Consider the following 20,071-nt stretch of genomic DNA (forward strand, 5'->3'; position numbering starts at 1 on the left):
CTCTTCAGCACATTACAAATTATAGGAGCAAGGCCTGGTGCTAAAATGAAAATGTCCCCTTCACCAGCTCTCGCTGATCTCTACATGCCTGCTGCTGTGTTTCTAGTAAGCATCCTCACTCAACCAGCGGAGGAGATCTGAAGCCATTCTACCTGGCTTTACGGATATCTAGTGACAGTTTGGCCCTGAACCTCAAAGATATCAATCAATGGGAGTTAAGTGCCTAAATACCATTGAGGATCTGGGCCCTTTTCCATTGACTTCTCATTACAGATGAAGCTGAGCATTGCTGCAGGAACCAAGGGGCTGTTTAGTCAGAGAAGAAGGAACTGCCCAAGACGTGGAATGATCAAGATTCATTCTGTAACAGACCATGTTTGCCTAAAGAATACAAGTAAGGATAAAAGTCTTGATCCTTGACCCCTCTCATGTCCTGATAAGTTGTGGTTGATTTGTTGTTTGTTTTTATTATTGTTTTATTTTGTATTTTGTTTAAATGAGGGACAGTTTTATAAGAAATATTTCAGCCATCTTCCCCAAACTCTTGAGACATGGTCCCACACAACCTCTCAGTAATGGATATATCTTTTTTCTTTCTTTCTTTTTTTTTAAATGTAGTGGGATAGCACTCTACTCTCCTTCCTTACTAGGTATGTTTCTTTTACTATTGTAATCTAGCTACCTCAGATATGTCAAGTCAGGAAGTAAGTTTAAAACAATAGCTATTTATTGTAAATTAATTAATATGACAAATTTACTTTGCCTGCACTATTACTTCTTTCTATCCCTTATTTTATGTCCTTTCTTGACCTAGGTAGCATATAGACAGTGTACTTAGTGAGTATAACTCAACACAATATATTTAGAAAATGAAAAAAAATACTATATCCATAAATCCTGTTTTCTTCATGGTTTGAAATGAATATCATTTTTAAGATTGAACTAGAAGATTATAAATGATAGCCATGCTAGTATCCATCACCATTAATGGAGTTACTTACTCCAGATTTGTCCTTCTGTAACTGGGATCACACTGGGGTCCTGGGGATTTGATTCCTTTAATAAATCTACTTGACATAAAAGTCCTGTTAGTTATATTAACTGTGATAAATAATATCACAACAATAAATTCAATTCTATCGTATCAACTGGTACTTTTTATGATATGTGTTTCAAAGCACTGTCAAGTATTAGTCCAGCAGTCAAACAATTAGATTTCACAATATTACAAAAGTTAATGCTCAATTACAATGATTAATAAAGCATGAGCTTGTAAGTGTTTGCAATAAATGGCATTTCACTAACCAACTATTAGCCATCTGGTCACAATGTCAAGACCTTTGTCAGTGTGTAAATTTGGTCATGGAGCCATGTTACACACTGACATTGCAAATGGTCTTTTTTATGCTGATATAGCGAAACATAAAATCACATTGGTACCTGAATGTGACTGGGTAAAATAAAGATTTAGGATTGATTATCATTGTAAAGAGACATGATTTAAGGCCTAGACGGTGTATATATGCGGGGGGGGGGGGGAAGAAGAGGAGGGTGTTTCTGTCTGTCTATTGATACATGTTGTCACAGGATGCCTGGCCCCTTTAAGGGGAGATGGTCCTGTGAGCAGTTGGCTGCTATCTCTCAGTTGAGGCTTTAGGGCCTGATGAAGAGCATCTGGCCCTTATAAAAGCTGACAGAAGCTCAGTTGAAGGGAGAAATGTGAAGTTTTGCGAGGAGGCTGCTGTGGAAGCCCCTGGGTTAGCTCTGAGGGGGAAAAACAAAACAGAGAGGAACTCCAGCAAGAGCAGTTCCAAGACAGAGTACTGTAAAAAAGGCAGAGACTAAGCAGAGCCCAGAAAGGGTTGAAGGGTCTTTAGAAAGAGAAGATATGCCCTCAAGAATCAAGCACTGTGCCTCGCTTGAGACTGGAGTTGAAGTCATATGTATGTGTTAGGACGTTCATACCCTGGAAATGATGGACTTTTCTTCTATGATTTAGCTGGAGGGCGAGTTACTGCAGCAAACAAACCATGTAGGATGGTTTGGGAAAACTAGCCTCCATGAAGGGAAACTGAGGTAGCAGCAATCCCAGAGCGGTAGCACTGCTCTGTGTGTGCGCGTGCATGTGTGTGTAGATGGAGCTGGTAGCACATCCTATTAAGATTGTCTGACACTTCCCTTTGTGTGCCCCTATTTTCAGTTGCTTACAAGTATGCAGCAGTTTATCTGGTTGGGCTGAAATTTTCCATAATGGGTGTCTCTGCCACTATGTGGGGAAAAAATAACAAAGCCACGTCTCTGAATGAGGCTAGGGAAAAATACATTTTGTCTGAGATAAATTCCTCAGACCTTTTCTTTGACCAGCTCTAGCACTCTGATGCTTTGGAACAAGGACTTGAAATTGTGCAGGGGGGTTGGCCTTTATTATGCCAGGGATGTGCCTTTTACCATCCTAGTGAAAATCTGCCTGAATTTGGCCAAGTTAGAAACCATTGCTAAATAGCAGTTTGCACATGCCCAATAGAGACTTCTTAGAGTTGAGCAGCTAAAAACTCTGAAGAATCCATCCTTGCTGAGCATGTTCCAGCCCCTCACAGCTTCAAATCCTGATCAGACTGTGCATGCACCATCCCCACAGAGCAACTGATCATGTTCTAGCCAAGGTGATGGGGATTTAGAAGGACTTTTCCTGTAACAGCTGTTCATGGTAGAAATTGTTTGAGTTATAGATCAGATTCAAATTAATCAGTGCACTTTGGTGTCTAAGTAGATTTCATTCATATTTCAAATACATTGTTTGCAAGGGAACGTTATGGCTGGCACTGGAACTGACTGCAGAGGGCCTCACACTCTTGCACTCTCTGTTTCCTCTCATCCCCACCCCCTGGCAGTACCCAAGTAGTGTCGAGGGGATAAAGAGAAGGGACAACTTTTAATTCTGTTCCTAACTTTTGAGTGCTTGACTTTGCTACCTTAATAATGTTCTTTAACATGGTTTTGTGTGTGTGTGTAATATCTATAATACTGTAGTTTCAAGGGTATCTGTAGGAATGAGGTAAAGCCACATTCTCTAAAAATATGATGAACTTTAATGCAGCCAGGGCCTTCACACAGCAGGGTTCCCTTCCTCTAGACAGTACTGCTTTCCCAAAAGAACACTGTTTCAAGTCTCATTCCCTCAGTTTCTCCCTCAACCCACGCCCAACTGCAACAGGTAGTGGGGATGGAAGCCTATTACACTACCTGCAGTGTCTGTCTATGTACATATGCATAGATGGTTACCGACAAAGTACTAACATTTTTGTGAGAGGAGATCAAATAATGTTCCTGCCTGCTATACCAGCAAACCAGTTAAAACTTCAGTGTCATCTTACTTTAAAGCACTGACCCATCTTGCCCTAAAAACAGTACTTCTGGAAATGACAAAATTGTATCTGACAAAGCCAACATAATGATAGAATGCAGCCACAACTCGCTTCAATCCAGGTGCTCAAGGTGGTGTTGACTCAATTTCACCTTATTTACAAGTCAATATTGTGAAAAGAACACTGCCCTCAGAACCTCACAAGGGTTCACAAACATTTTTTATGGTGTGCATCACATCCTGGTAGGAGAGAGTGAGTAAAATTTTCAGAAGCACCTAAGCAACTCATTGAAAGTTAATGCGACTCAGGCTTCTAAGTCACTTAGCAATTTTTGAAAACTTTACATATTATCTTATGTGTCCCTTCTCGTCCTCATTTATAATCTCATGGATCACCTCCCCATCCCTTCACAATCACTCTCCCATTGGTGATCAAATAACATACCTGCATCAATTAAATGAATTCCTCACATTTTATGGAATTCTTCACTTTATAATTCCCAAAATTAATGTTAGGAAAATTTGATATTTTTATCTGTTTCTGGTGCAGTTTAGCATTCAGAAACAAGAAGGAAAAGCCAGCACCATGTGATCAGCGTTTCTCCTCTGATAGTTGTTGTCCCTGGTTTACAGTTTTGGAATCACTGATCTGTGGCAATTTTTGTAAGAGATGGGGCATTAACCCTAATGTCTTCACCAAAACCCAGTTCCAATAACTATACTGTAAGACTCTAAAATTGCACCTGCAGCTTAAATTGCCTGGAGAATGTCTTCACTCCTATCCTAAATCACATTCTGGTGGTGGTATGTGTTAAACAGCTAAACCAGTGATCCCCAAACTGTGGGCAGTGCAGTGGGTCCCGGGCCAGCCTCAACAGGGGTGGGGAAGGGAGCACCACCCAGCCCTGCTCTGCTCTGGTCCTGGCTGCAGCCCCAGACTCGGCTCTTGGCTCCCAGCTCAGCCGTAGTTCCGCACCTGGCCCCAACCTCAGTTCCTGGCCTCGCTCCCAACCACGGCTCCCAGGGGAGGGAGGAGTATGGACAGGCATTTGGGGGCATAACCTAAAAAGTTTGGGGATCACTGAGCTAAATTATTTTCTTGCCATTCAGTGGTGAGATCCTGTTGCTTATACAGTCAATGAGAAGTTTGAATCAGAACATGAATGGGCCAAATTATTTTACACTTAGTTAGACCTGACAAAGGGGTAATACATTAGAGGTGCTCAGTATCTTACAGGATCATACCATTAATACAGTTAATCAAACATGTTATAACCATCCAAACAAATGAAAGGCAGAAGAAATGTAAGATCATTAGTTCACTTTTCCCCCAGCCAACCTTCCCAAAGCAGATGCATTCTTCTTTCCTCTTTCTTTTTCATTAGCTCATATGTTGGTGATACAGCATAGATCACTGTCTCCCAGATAGAACTGATGAAATTCTTTCTTTTAATATTACAATTTTGTTCTTGAATAACTTTCCATAACAATATATTCTACATTTCCCATATGAAGTATCAAAGAACATTGCAATTAATATGTAAAGCTTTCTCCATACATTCATTATTTTTACTCTATATTTGCATTCAATACCATTGTGCTTAATACTTTTAAAGCAATTCTTTGCTTAATGTGTGAACAGAACACATTGTACCAATATCACTTTTACCCTTCTTACATTGTAAATTACTCTTACAACAAAGTCTATATGTGTGCACAGTTCATAAATCAGAGCAAGTGTAATATTATTATTATTATTGAGGCAAACTACCCTTGAAACTAAAGTGAATGCTCAGTCTGAACTATGACTTTCAAAGTTCAGGTTCAGTAGCTGTGAAATGACTGGCTCCCATGCAGCTATGTCTGTTTGGATGATAGCTCATCTCCCAACCCCCACTTGAAACACTATATGGGAAGTGCACTATCTGTGCACAGACTCTGAATAACTCGTGGTGTTGGTCTGACAATGCAAATTACATACATTTAATGTGTCTGTTAAGTTTCCAAATGTGAACTAGATATTTTAGGGATCCCAGGTGGAATGAGACTGAGCTGAATGCTCCTGCAATTAATAAAAAGAGCTGTACTGACTCTCCTGACATATGTGATTCCTGAGAGCTTACTAAACATAATGGCAGCCTATTGAGATGGAAGGCTTATAAGTTCTTTGGAGCAAAGTCTGTCTTTTCATTCTATGCATGTACAGCACAATGAAGCCTTGATCGTAGGCACTACAAATAATAAATTATAGGTGGTTCTTGACACTAAGTGACCTAGTTGTATTTTTATGCGTTCTGTGAAAGATGTATGGATAGTCTCACCTACATTTTTTTTTAAAGAAAATCCTGGAATCTACAGTAGTTTGTAGTGCTCAGGATTTCTGCATGTATTAAAATGGATTAATGTGGGTAGAAAAATGGCACAGAGTGCTTCTAATACCCTCCCCTAGCTGTCTAGGGAAGATCTTGAAGAAGGTAAGAAACTGAAGCAGAGACAGATGCACCAAAAGGGTTGCAAAGACATGGTTTCTTCTCCCTGCGGAGGATAGATTGGCATGTGCTTTCCTGATTATTTAAGTTTCACTTGTAAGAAAGATAAGTTTTGATTCTGGCTGGAGCTCGTTTATGAGGGAACATCTTGGGTTATTTAATATCTACCTTTTTATTAATAACTTGATGAGAAATATATTCCAAGACAGATTCTCTGCTGTGCTCACTGTGGAACAGAAACAGGACACTGGGGAAACAATCATTTTAGTGGTTTGTGGGAGATTTCTGCTCCTTTTGCAACACTGGAGTGATGATCAGGGGAGAAGATCTGTCTCTGCATATTTAGCACTATTGTAATAATCTATTTCACTGTATGCAGTAGCATGTGTTCAAAATGAAAAGAGAAATAGTAAAACAGCAGCAAAGGAGATGTCGAAGAGCAAGATAGAAAATGGTCAAGATAGAAAATGTGAAGAGAGACATTTCATCCTTTCACTTTCACTATGTTGCTGGCCTCACAAGCAGCTTCCAGTCCCCCCGTGTAGTTATCCCAGCATAGAACTGGAGGTACATGGAGATGAATCAGGCCCAACAGAAATTTCTGCAATATACAGGGATCAGGCCCATATACTACATTAGTTCATGAGCACTCTGAACTCATGGTGAAAGGGCTCTCCCAATGGCATGCTAGTTCTTTACAGAATGAAATGCCTAAGGAAGCTATTTCTGAAAGCAGCACCCAAAAAATAAGCAAGCAGATTTCTTCTGGTGAAATCTGACTAATATCTCAAAGACATTAGCATATGAAATGTATATATGAGGATTATTTATCTAGTGCTTTTGTTAAATGTGTTCTTCAACAAACAGGAATTGATCCAAGGATATGCAAATATAGACCTGTGTGCTTGCTATTATGAAGCTTTGGTTAGAGTGGGAAGTAAAAATACTGTGATGGATCAAAGTAAATAAATCCAATGTTATCATTTGTATTAGAGCAGAACCTAGAGGCTCCCAACTGAGATCAGGGCCTCCTTTTGCTAGGTGCTATACAGGCATGTACTAAGAAAGTCTCCATCTCAGAGTTTATGTATTTTTTCAAGGCTAACTAAGGGTGGGAGGGAAAACAGAGGCAAAGGGATTTACTGCAGGTCAGTGGCAGAGATACTTGCCCCAGGTTGTCTTCTTCCCAGTCCAGTGCTCTGTCCACCAGAGTGTGTTGTGATTAGTGTTCAGCATCTTGTAAATGAAATCGTGAGACTATCTCATTGGCACACAAGTTTCTGCAGAGTATGTATGGGGAAAATCCGGTTACTTCCAAAGTATTCAAAATGCCATTATCCAACATGTCAGTCTACTAAAGGCTGTTAAACTGAACAAGCAAAGAAGCAAAGCTGCTGTTTGTTAGGATGCTAGGGGAGGGGAGGAGCGTATAGCAGTTGCCTGTGTGTTTATGCAGTGTGAATGTAATGATCTTGAATGTTTCAGTGATAGTATGATGTTGCAACATACCCAGGTACTAACTAGACTAGTGAGCAGCTGTCACCCTTGCTGTGCAATGCTGGGTGCCTTGCAATGTCTTGGTTGAAGCAGCTCTCACCAGGGCTGCTCACAAACCGCCTTCCAGCATGAAAAGCTGAGTGCTCATGTGTAACTGCAGCCTGACAGCCACACAAGGCTCTCACCAGCCTTGGTTAAGCTGCAGCCTTGGTTAAGCTGATCCCAACACATCCCCAGTCTAAGATTTTCCCTTAGAGATATATGTCCTGTAGTACCCAGCCATCTCCTGGACAACACCAATTATACGAAAACTGTTATTTCCTTAATAGAAATAATATGCACAAAACTTGCCACCCCAAATGGAGTTTCTCAGATACTTCAATTTAAACACACTGGATTAAACAAAACAATAAAACAAGTTTATTAACTACAAAGATAAATTTTAAGTGAGTACAAGTAATGAGGCATGAAAGTCAGAAATAGTTACAAAAAATACAGATAAAATGCAACTGGTGCCTAACTTAACAAACTATGTTAAATTCAAAGCAAAGTTTTCAGCGTTTTACTGACCAAACTTCTTAGGTCGGGATCTCTCCCTTAGTTCAATGGCTGCTTAATTTGTCCCTTCAACTGCAGTATATTAGTGGGCAGAGAGAGGTGGGATGTGTCCCTTGGGATGTTTGTCCCCCATTTTTATACTTTCAGTCCTCCTCTTGAATGAACATTTCCAACTGGGTACCAGAAGACAAAAGGTTTATGTGGAAGCTTTTTTTTTTCTCACCTGCTTGAGCTTCCTTTGTTTCCCATCCTGCTTGAAGAATCTGTTTACTGCTTAAATGCATTTGTTTGAGACCGATCTGTTTGCCAAAATCAGTTTGCAACATGTGTTAGTAATACCATTCAGTGGAATCTTCTAACTTCACATACAATGTTGCCACACATATTTTATCAGGATGATACTGATCAGCAAATTTCAAATGATACTTTCAAGGCATACTTTGTACAAACGTGTGTAGGGTGTGAATACCCTACCTTCTCTTACAGATGTAATGGTTGAATGCAATGCAAAAAAAGATTGAATCAAGATTGAGTTATCATCATATGTTCAAGCATTTATCCAAGTACATGACACCAACAAATAATCCTATCTTGCAATATAAAATCAACCTCATGAGGTCTTGAGATTATATACAATTTTGATTAACCCCGGCCCAGAAATCTCTGCAGACTTCAAAATAATGTTTAAATGTATTTCAGTCCACACTCTGCTGTTCTTTCAAAGAAGACCTCTTAGCCTTCTTTAAATATTTTAATTTTAAATAATTTGGGCAAAAATTTGCACTACTTATTCTGCACTACTCTCGTTGCCTAAAGGGATAAAACAGAGGACTTTAAGATTTAATTCATCCCCATTTTAGTGTTTTTATGTGAAGAGCCTGAACTTCCCACTGTTCTCATATCAAGAGTGTTAATTAACTCTCTTCTATGCTTGCTTTTCCTTTTCTGAATACACCAGTCTTGTCTCTTCTCTGTCCTTGGATGCATAAATGGGAAATCTCAAGTTAGGAGTAGAGAGTTATTTTTTCTCTATATTTGGCACTGGTGCAACTGCTGCTGGAATACTGTGTCTACTCTGAGCAGTGGTGGGCAACCTGTGGCCTGCAGGCTGCACGCGGCCCATCAGGGTAATCCGCTGGCGGGCTGCAAGACGGTTTGTTTACATTGACTGTTCACCGTTCCCAGTCAAGCGGACCTGTGGGAATTGGCACAGGCCACAGACACGTTCTGGCTGCCACTTCCGCAGCACCCATTGGCCGGCCGGGAACGGAGAACTGCAGGCACTTGGACCTGTGGGTGGCTGTGCTTGCAGAAGCTCAGTGTAAACAAACTGTCTCGTGGCCTGCCAGCAGCTTACCCTAACAGGCCGCAGGTTGCTCACCACTGATTTTGGGTGTCTACAATTCAAGAAGGATGTTGATAAATTGGAGAGGCTTCAGAGAAGAGCCACAAAAATGATTAAAGGATTGGAAAGTATATCTTACAGTGATGGGTTTAAGGAGCATAATCTATTAATCTTAACAAAGGGAAGGTTAGGGGTTGATTTGATTAGAGTCTATGTGTACCTGTATGAGGAGCAAAAATTTGATAATGGACTCTTCAATCTAGAAGAGAAAGGTACAACATGATCCAATGGTTGGAAGTTGAAGCTTGACAAATTTTAGATTAGAAATAATATGTAATTTTTTTAACAGAGAAGGTAATTGATCTTTGGAACAATTTACGAGGGATCAGGTGAATTCTATCCTGCATATTGGAAACAGTAACTTCCTTTTACCTCTTGGCAGTTTTATCCTTTCTTAAGATACAGCTTCTTCATGCTTACCCCTCTTTCCTGCCAGCCTTCTCAATAGCTCCTGTCTCCCAACCCAGAACAATCAGTTCACTTGTCTCTCTCTCCCCCTTCCTCAGGTAGTTTCCCATTCCCCTGTGAGCAGCACAGCAGAAATGTTAACATTTAAATGTCATAACGTATGTTTCAGAATTAATGTCCTTTGAGATGAATTGGAAAGCTCATAACTCTTTTGTGCTATTTTTCTATCTGCAGACTCAGTAAGCCATCACTTCTCAGTTCACGCTTTAGGTTTCTCCTGTAAACCGGGCTAGAGTATTATTTTTTTCTAATTAAATTTAGAATTATATAACACTTATAATGGAATGTGCCTAAAAGTTGCAAACAATTCTCTCTCGTGTTGTATGGCAGTGCTGCTTGTTTCTATGAAAAGAAAGAAACACATGCAAGAAGAAAAATCAACGGCTTAATTCCTGGTGCACAAATAGTTCCTAATCTCAATCATTAAAGTAGCTTAGTTCAGTGGTTCTCAAACTTTTTTCCACCAAGGATCCTTTAGCATCTGATGAGATTTCCCTGGCCCCTTTCATTTTTTATACTTAAGTTTCATGTTATTTTTATTTAAAAAAAATGTAATTAAAATAAGACTCAAAGGAACCAAAAGTAAACCATCTGTAATTATTATAAGTTATTGCATCACCTTTATTTTCACTTTAAGTAACCTAATCAAGGGACAGATGCCCACATAACCTATGTCCTGGGGAACCCCGCTTTGGGAACCACTGCCTTATCTTAAACAGGTAATGTAAAGAAATGTTTTGTCATCTCAAAGAACATTTAGCTCTCATTCAGAAACATGGCCTAGTACAAACAATGACTTGAAAATCTTGTGTTCATAGACTGCCATAGTCATCCAAAAGGGAAGTGCTACTGAATCTATTCTCATCCCCATTTTGGTGTAGCATTTATATCAGCAACTTTACCTTTCTTAATCAGTAGCTCAAGTGAATGTCTGCAAAACTCAGTTCCTTACAAAAAAGTAAACAGGAAAACACGCCAATTCTTGCTGTCACATTCCACAAACCACTACATTCTTCTTTTCAGCAACTTCAAAGTCAAGTGTCTATGCCTGTTTAATGCACTAGTATATTTTTTTCCTACATTGTTTGTTTGTTTACTATTTTAGTCCTACCACAAGAGGGGTGGAGGAAAAGCTAAAGGATCTACAATGACAGAGTTCCATTAAAATCCTTCCTGAAAGGTAGCATTACTTATCAAATTTATGAGCTTTGGTAAAGTGGTTCAATCAGGTTAGAACTCCCCCAGTTTAATTCTCCACTGTGTTGCACCATTTGCGGTCATTTACATATGTGCAAAGTATTAGCTTTCTGATTGGTAGTATTTTACACCGACTTGCTGCAAGTGCAAATAAGTTCAAAAGGTGCAAGGTTGAGAATGAAGCTCTCTCTGAGAGGCTGAATGCCTCCTCGATCTCTCCAATACCTTGATTGGAGTATAATTTGTGACATTCATGTATATGTTGCAGCTAGAGCTTTTTGGGAAATGTTTTTCTGCAGACAATTTACTTTTTTGTCAAAAAAAAAAAACTATTTGGTTTTGGCAACCAAAAACAGCCAAAACTCCAAAAAAACTGTTGATTTTCTGACATAATCTAAAATTTTCAAGGAAATCAGACACTTTCTATGCAACTTGACTGAGTTGAAAACTCAATATTCCATCAAAGTTTTGGAAAAAACTTTCAACCAGCCCTAGTTGCAGCATACTGCCCACTGCATAGCCATCCATCTCTGCTGACTGATGCATGAATGGGAGTGGAGCAACAACTCTTCCTGCTTCCTGCCCCATATTGGCATTTTTGTTGTGTGTGGCACACGGAAATTTGTAGCTTACACCTGTGGATTACTGGCAATATATTCCAACCATTGCCCTGCTGTGGGGTGCCTAGGGTACACTGAGCTACTCCAACATTTGCTTTGCTACAGCACTTAGTAGCACACCAAGCATGTGACTTGGGCACCTGATTAATGTGCTTCAGCTATTGGGTCCTGTTAGCTGAAGCAGTAAGTGTATCCCAATATTCATTTCTCCAATTCTCTTGCTTCTACCAGGGCCTCAAGACACCCTGCATCCATGATCCACTCCTCACCAACCATCCTTATATCTGCCACAAAACATTCTCCTCCGGTCCTGCGTCATTTGCGTCACCCTCAAGCCAGGAGAAGAGTAGCTGATTCACTCGCAACAGAAAAAATGACACTGCCCTCTGTTGAACCTATGAGTGTCTAGTCATTGTTCACACTGTAAAACAGCTATTAAAAGCTACTTATAGGAGATTTAAGTAAGTAAATAAATAAAAGAAAGTTCTGATCCCATTGCTTCTTTGTAGTTTGTTAGCATTGTAAGAGAAACCTTAAACGACATATTATTCCATATTCAAATATAAGAACAAAGGGATTTACTTTAATAAGAAAGAAATAGATGCCCCTTGCAGATCGCCGAATCACTGTCCCCCAATCTATGTTTTAAATTACCATTATACCATTGTTTCTGTGAACACTGCATTAGACTCATATTAAAATATAGTGTATGAGTAATATATGAATAGTACCCTATGTTTTGACATTGAATCAATTTTCTCCTTTCTTTAGCTATTATAGCATAGCTTATCATGACTCTTGTTTAAATAAGAACTTTTTTCTCATTCAGTGTTTAAAAATAATGCATAATTATTCCTCTCTTTCTGTTATTGCCCTTTATGATCTGACCTTCAAATGTCAGCTTGCTTCTTCTTGATAATGCATATAATATGCACCTTGATTCACTCACCTGAAGCTAAATTAGACAAAGGTCCTTTCATGATTCAAGCCTTGAGTTAACAAATCATATTGTATCCATTATTTAGCTGCTTTATATCAAAGGAAAAATATATATTTTAGCCACTGTTAGCATTTTTTCCCTTCTGATCTAGAATAAAAGTGACAGAAACACAGAAAATGCAGCTTGCAGCATAAAGACAAATGTAATACATACTGCTATTCAGACTCTAATGCCTGAGCAATATCAAATCACATTCCAAAGAATCAAAAGAGAACTCCAGCTGCAAGAGAACTCCAGTCTTAGGGCTATATAATTCTCAAACTGGTTCAGAGTCTTTATAGTTTAGTTATATTTAACTATTCTTCAGGCACTACATATAGCATAAGCTAATATTATATTCTTTCTTCCATGGATAATAGCTCCAATGCAAAGTATCCCTCACTGTGTGTAAAGTTTCAGGTAACATTAGTTTCCTTGTTTTACTTAGATTTAATTATACATTTATTATATATTTTCTTTTTTACTTGTATAAGTTTTATGTTCTCCAATAGGAAATTCTTATCCATTCCCAGCATAGGCCCCATGAAAATGTCCCTATAACAGATCTTGCAAATTGTAATACATTAGAAAATGGGAGATATTTGATTATGAAACCCCTTTTGTGAAAAGTAAAATCAATATCTTAAATATTTGCAGAGCTATTTTTAAGTCTACAGGTATCTCTCTCAGAACCAAAAGACTGATAGAAAACTTACTGGTTTCTCCTCTTCCACATACCAGTGCAAAGCAGGAATATCTAACTTGATTGACATCAAATAAATTACACATATGTAAACAGGGCCGGTGCAAGGAAGTTTCATGCCCTAGGCGAAACTTCTACCTTGCGCCACCTCTCCCCCCCCCGCCAGCTAACCGTGCCCCCCGCGGCAGCTAACCCCAATTGGGTTTGCCTGTGGGAATCACTCTATAGGATGGTGAATAGGGGACACAACCCTCTGGGAAGGGGAATATCTGGGTGCTAGTTCCTGCACCAGTGAATATTTAACTATTCATACAAAGTTGAACAGCTTCAACAGGACAGCTTGCAACCCACTGCAGAATAGCCTCTAGCCTGAGAGTCAAGGTATTCACCTGGGATAAATTGGTTCAAATCTTGCTCTGGGGTGTAGGTTTAAACCTGGATCACTCCACCCTAGGTGAGTGCCCTAGTCACCAGATTAGTGGGTATAAGGAAGGCAGTGGAGTTTGAAAAAATGTTTCAGTTGACCCAAATCTGCATTATTTATTTTGAGAAAAAAGTTTAGGCCAAAAATTCACCGGTTTTTTTATATGTGGGGAATTCAGGCGTAAAGTCTAAATAACAGGATGTACATGGAATTAAAGCATGCGGAGTCCCAGTTAATAAGACTATCCTTCCTTCATTTTCCTTGGCTTTCTTCTCTTGTTTTCCTTATTATCTGGGACATTTGCATGATGATGTGCACTTTGATTACTAGACCTGGTCAAAAATATTTGCTAAAACTATTTTTGTTTGAAAAATGGGCTTTTAAAAAAAATGCAAGAAACTACATTTTTTAAATATTTGTTTCCCGTGTAACTTTTCAACATTGATTAAACCTCCCCCCACATTTTATTGAAAATGATTGATGTGTTGTTTTTTGTTTACACAGGTACCCCATTTATTGAAGCCCAGGTTTCAGAAAATGATATGTTTAGATTAATTGTTTCATTAACAGCTATTGTGAAAAAATAGTAAACAACAAATTCACTTTTAAGACTGAAAAACAGAAATGTTTTTTTTTTTTAATTTCAACCACCTCGTTTATGCGTTCATTACCTAACACCATAATTCAATTTTTTTCCATCACAGTTAACTACTCTGGGGACAATTATAATGTCCCAGTGGCTTATGACTTCCATGGATTAATGAACTCTAAAACAACAAAGAATCTATGTGTGTACACACACACACACACACACATATTCTTTGTGGCTTTAGAATTTATTAATCCATGGAAGTCATAAGCCACTGGGACATATATAGTCAGAAGACTCACTAATGGAGAGATGATCTCAGCTGAGTGTTGGAGGGGGGAAGGCTTAAACTTCTATAATTAAAGAACCGATACTTGTCATTTAATTTTCATTATTCAAAAATAATAATTTACAATAGTGACTGCTTCCACCAGACATCAAATGAATGCGGGTGGGAGAATAGCTTGTTTGCTGTAGCACATGTCATGCTAGCTTTGTTGTTTTCTGTGATAGCCCTTCTGGCCATAAACACTTCTGACAAGACCTAGCTTCTTCCTGCTACTAGCATCAGAAGACATGACAAATGACTCAGAATGAAATGTAAGTCAGTGAGCTGTCAGTGACAAATATGCATTCTATGTACTTTTTCCCAGGTATACATGCCAGTGGTGCAGTGTACTATTCCCCTCTTCAACAATCCATAACTGAGAATTCACTTTCTCTTTTACACTCTTATAACTCCTAGGAACTGCTCTGAAGGACAGAAACATTGTTTGAGAAAAGGAATAAACTGTTTTGACTGTCAGCAAATGGTCCTGTAATCTCTAAAATTCTGTTTATTCTGTCATGGTAACTAAATGTTAAAATGTGGTCATAGTTCATTAGAAATGACAACTTTTTTTGAGAAACATGAAATAAGTGATATTTTTAGTTTTGTAGAAACTTCTCACTACAAATAAAAAAATCTGTTTTTTTAGGGGAAAAAATCATGTTTTTGAAAACAGTTTTGGGTTTTTTGTTTGTTTTGTTTTGTTTTTGGTAAAAAAAGTCTCTGTTTTCAGTTTGAAAAAAATGTGGGGTTTGGGGGATTTCAGTTTCTGGCTTCGCATTTTTGTCAATAAAAAAGAACATTGTCAAATTATTATTTGTGAAAACTTTCGTATTTGATGAAAAGTCATCATCTGCCTTTAAATTACTTTTCAATGCCAAAAAAAACAAACAAATAACCTCAACCAGTTCTAGTGAATCTCCCTTATACTTTGGTCAACTTATTTTCCAATGTATAATGGATTGAATCTACTATGTGTTTTTTCCTATAAGGAAAATATGGCCCACTCTCCATCAGTCCCATCTGAGCACACTAGAGGGATTAGAGGAGGAAGAATGCCATCTCCACCTCATACCTCTGTGCATGTTTGCAGCCCATTCCTTCAAGTATGTTGGGACTTTGTTTGGAGTTAGTGGTAGGGTTGTGTCTAGCTTCTCTTAAGACTCTTCTAATTTACCATTGGAAACTTGACTGGCAGTTAATACTGACATAAAATAACCATGTCTAAGCATTAACTTCTGCTAAGTCTCCTTCAAGAGCTAAGCAGATGATGAGAAGGGCGGTGGGGTTAAAGGTGGTTGGGCATCTGTGCAGAGACCATACGTATCCAGGAGAGTTTGCCAAGATCAATGCAGATCTTAAAGTCTATTGGTTTAGAGTGGGCAAAACCTCTTCTATTCCTGGGAGGTGGTGGCCAACCTCCAGTTAGAACAATGAACAGAGAATTCAAGAAGTTTACATTTTCCCTACCCTGTGTTTTCTCTATGCAGAGGAGACTATTGGCCCATTGCCATCAAATTATTGATATTGGTAACAATGAGCCAACATTTTTCTCTGGGTAGGAAAAAAAACATGCTTGAATGTTACATAGATTAGATTACATACCAATTAAATGGCAGATTGGAGGAAAATGCTGTCTAAGTATTAAGATACTGCTGTATCCTTGTTTTTCCACAATAATTTCTGGGAATTTCTGAACTGCTGTGGATGGAGAAATCTCACTCTGAAAGTCTAATATAAGAAACGTGGAATTTTGATTGTGACTATAAGGTACTGTCATTATTACTACTTTAATCTTTTCTCAGCCCTGTATAAAGTGAAATGATCTGATCCAATGGCTCACGGAGTCTGGGTAAAATAACCTACAGTGTGTGTGGAAAGCATTCTGCCCTGGCTCTTACTTTGGCATACAGTCAGCTGGAATGCTCCAGTTACATGATCCTGTAAAATGCTGCCTTTCTACTCAATTGGCCATGCATCGAAGGGAAGTGGCAATCCTAGAATTTTCACACTGAAAGATTTAGCTCTGGATTTGTTTTGTTTAAATGGGACAGCAGCCCAGGAAAAAGACACAAGTATTAGTTTAATGAATCACTGTAAATTATTTTATCCTCAATCCCTGAGCTAACAATTCAGATAATTTTACTCTCACCTACTGAAAAGCTGAGAGAAGTACTTTGGAGACACAATCTAGAATTTTTTTAAAATTTAGATTTCTCAGGTGAAATATCTGTCTAACTACAATCTTGCAGTATTTTAATATTTAGAAAGCATTTTCCCAGCCACATTCCAGTGCCTCACGGATAAGCTGCTGTGCCCCCATACAAGCCATGCAGCTGCATACCTGGATGATGTCATCATCCAAATGCCAGACTTCAGAACCCACTTGGAGAAAGTTGAGGGAGTACTGCGCACCTTAAAGTGGGCTGGCCTCACCGCTGATCCTGCTAAATGCACCATAGGGCTAGCAGAGGCTAGGTACCTGGGATATATTGTAGGAAGGGGCATAGTGAAGCCCCAGACGAATAAGCTAGAGGTGATTCAAAACTGGCCCCAGCTGACCTGAAAGAAGCAGGTCTATGCGTTCCTAGGCTATTACCAATGTTTTATTCCCCACTTCGCCACTTGCCCTAGACCTGGTGAAGGCCCGAGGTCCAGACATGGTGAAGTGGACCAATGCAGCAGAGGGGGGATTCACAGGCCTTTGGACAGCCCTCTGTAATGACCCCGTACTTATAGCCCCAGGCTTTAACAAGGAATTTATTTTACAAACAGACGCCTTCCGAGGTGGGGTTGGGGGCGGTTCTGTCGCAAATGGTGGGAGAAGAAGAACACCTGATCCTCTACACCTTAAAAAGGGAGTCAGCAACCCAAAAAACTGGGAAGACTGCACAGACAGAACACAGTGGCACTACACCATACAACAAACCACAGCTCACTTTGAGGAGAACAAACATGTTCATGAGAAAGAGAACTGGCAAAGAAGGAAAGAAAGGGCACAACAGTCCAGCCAATGACTATGTCCCCTCCAAGATTACACATGTCACTTTTGTGGGAAAATCTGCAGGGCACGAATTGGGCTCCTCGGCCACTTTAAAACCCATGGATGAACCCCATTGGCAGATATCCTTGCCCTGAATGATCCTCCAGCTTCTGCTTGCTCAGAGCAGGACAATCTGGCAGCCACTGTGGTTCTGGACCTAGACACTTCTACTCATGCACCAACATTAGATGAAGTGAAGTGTGTCATCTGTAATCTGAAAAGCTGACGAGCAGCCAGTGCTGATGGCACCCCGCCCAGAGCTGCTAAAATGCACTATTGACCCTATTGTGGAATCACTTCTGGCCATCTTTCATCTGGTGTGAAGAACTGGAACCTTGCCAACTGCCTGGAAGGACGATATGGTGATCTCACTTTTGTAAAGGCAAAGGACCATGCAGTGAATGTAAGAGCTACAGGCTGATCACCTAACTCTCTGGGGAAGGTGTTTGTGGATGTTCTTCTGGCACACTTGGATCCTCTGCTACATTGGAAGTGTTTGGCTTTACAAGGCACAGGTCCAAATTAGACTTTTGTAATTGGCTTGTTATATCTTGTAGTAGAATAATCACCAGTTTGGAGTGAGTCTCCCCCTATTTCTCACTAGTTTGTCCTGAACCTGGCATCCTTAGCTGTGACATGCTGAGGCACAGTGACCTAGGTTTTGATTCCAGCAAATTGACTCTACAGCAAATATTTAGGGGGAAGGCAAGAAATTTTGTTTGAAAGCCAAAATACTTGATTTAAAAACAGGGACACAAAATGATGCCATGGTTTCCCATGTTGTAGTTAGTGTCTTATATTACCATTCTCCTTTATGGATCCATTTCTCTGGCCAGGCTACATCTCCCAGGTGCCAAGCTTTCTCTCCACTTCATAAGGAGAGAGGAGGTGCATCCTTTGTGTCCTGGCCACACTGTGTCATGGGAGATGTAGCCCAGTATGTCAAGTAAAATGGGAGCATAAAGCACCTAACTACAACATTGTGCTTCTATTTTGAATAGAAATAGTTTGGCTTTTGGTTGAAAACTTTGTTTATTGTCTGTTTATTTTTTTGATGATATGTAAAAGCTTTGCTTGAAAAGTAGACACTTTTCATGTAAAATTCTGTTTTGTCAAAACAGTTTAAATGGAAAAGTTTTGACCAGCCCTATACAACCTCCCTCCCGCAAATGCACTTTGTATAGCAAGACAGCTTATGACTAATAAAAATACTGATGCGTACAGTATTGGTAGTCACAGAAGACTCTATGAAGACACACGTTTGTTGGAGGAAACAGCAGAGTTGGTATGTGTGACTCACCACAGATAGTTATTTAGGAATGACAACCTATGTGGTGTGGTTATTTTCTGATCCTGTATTGATGGGGGAAGCCCATTGATCAATATTAGTATATTCCTACCTCTTTGTTTTCTGCCAGCTCAGTGATAAGGTTGAGAAGCATTTGATGAACAGTTTGAGAATGGCCAGTTTATTTGTTAGCTGGATTAGATGAAGTAAAGCGATTAAAAAAATTAAAAGTGATTAATCCTGTGATTAAAAACATTTTTCGCTATTAATCACACTGTTAAACAATAATAGAATACCATTTATTTAAATATTTTTGGATGTTTTTTACATTTTCAGATATATTGATTTCAATTATAACACAAAATAAAAAGTGTAAAGTACTCACTTTATATTTATTTTTGATTACAAAGATTTGCACTGTAAAGAAACAAAATAAAATTTATTTTTCAATTCACCTAAGACAAGTACTGTAGTGCAATCTCTTTATCATGAAAGTTGAACTTACAAATGTAGAATTATGTACAGAAAATAACTGCATTCAAAAATAAATATTATGTAAAACTTTAGAGCCTACAACTCAGTCCTACTTCTTGTTCAGCCAATTGCTCAAACAAGTTTGTTTACATTTGCAGGCAATAATTCTGCCTGCTTCTTGTCTACAATATCACCTGAAAGTGAGAATAGGCATTCGCATGGCACTGTTGTGGCTGGGATCAAAAGATATTTATGTGCCAGATGCAGGGGCGGCTCTAGGCACCAGCGGGCCAAGCGCCCGCTTGGGGCGGCATCCTGGGGAGGGCGTCATTTGGCTCCGGTGGAGCTCCCGCCGGCATGCCTGCGGCAGGTCCACCGGAGCCCGGGACGAGCGGACCTGCCGCAGTCATGCCTGCGGCGGGTCCCGTCTTCCAGCGGCTCCAGTTGAGCTCCGCAGGCATGACTGCGGCAGGTCCGCTCGTCCGGGCTCCGGTGGACCTGCCGCAGGCATGCCGGCGGGAGCTCCACCGGAGCCAAATGACGCCCTCCCCAGGATGCCGGAGCCGCGGGAAGAGGGGACCCGCCGCGGGACTGGGGAAGGGCGGCGCAGCGCTCCGCGCTGCTTGGGGCAGCCTACTTTGTAGA

At 39.7% G+C, this 20,071-nt stretch overlaps 1 long non-coding RNA gene across 1 annotated transcript; it reads left to right on the forward strand.

The window, feature by feature from the left end:
* The first annotated feature begins 273 nt into the window (after window positions 1-273).
* Window positions 274-12,059, forward strand: LOC120399391. Its single transcript, XR_005595121.1, has 3 exons — window positions 274-394; window positions 10,887-10,961; window positions 11,830-12,059. It is a non-coding gene; the product is annotated as an uncharacterized LOC120399391 (long non-coding RNA).
* The last annotated feature ends 8,012 nt before the right edge of the window (window positions 12,060-20,071 follow it).

The sequence above is a fragment of the Mauremys reevesii genome, linkage group 2 (genome assembly GCF_016161935.1).
Source record: "Mauremys reevesii isolate NIE-2019 linkage group 2, ASM1616193v1, whole genome shotgun sequence".
NCBI lineage: Eukaryota > Metazoa > Chordata > Testudines > Geoemydidae > Mauremys > Mauremys reevesii.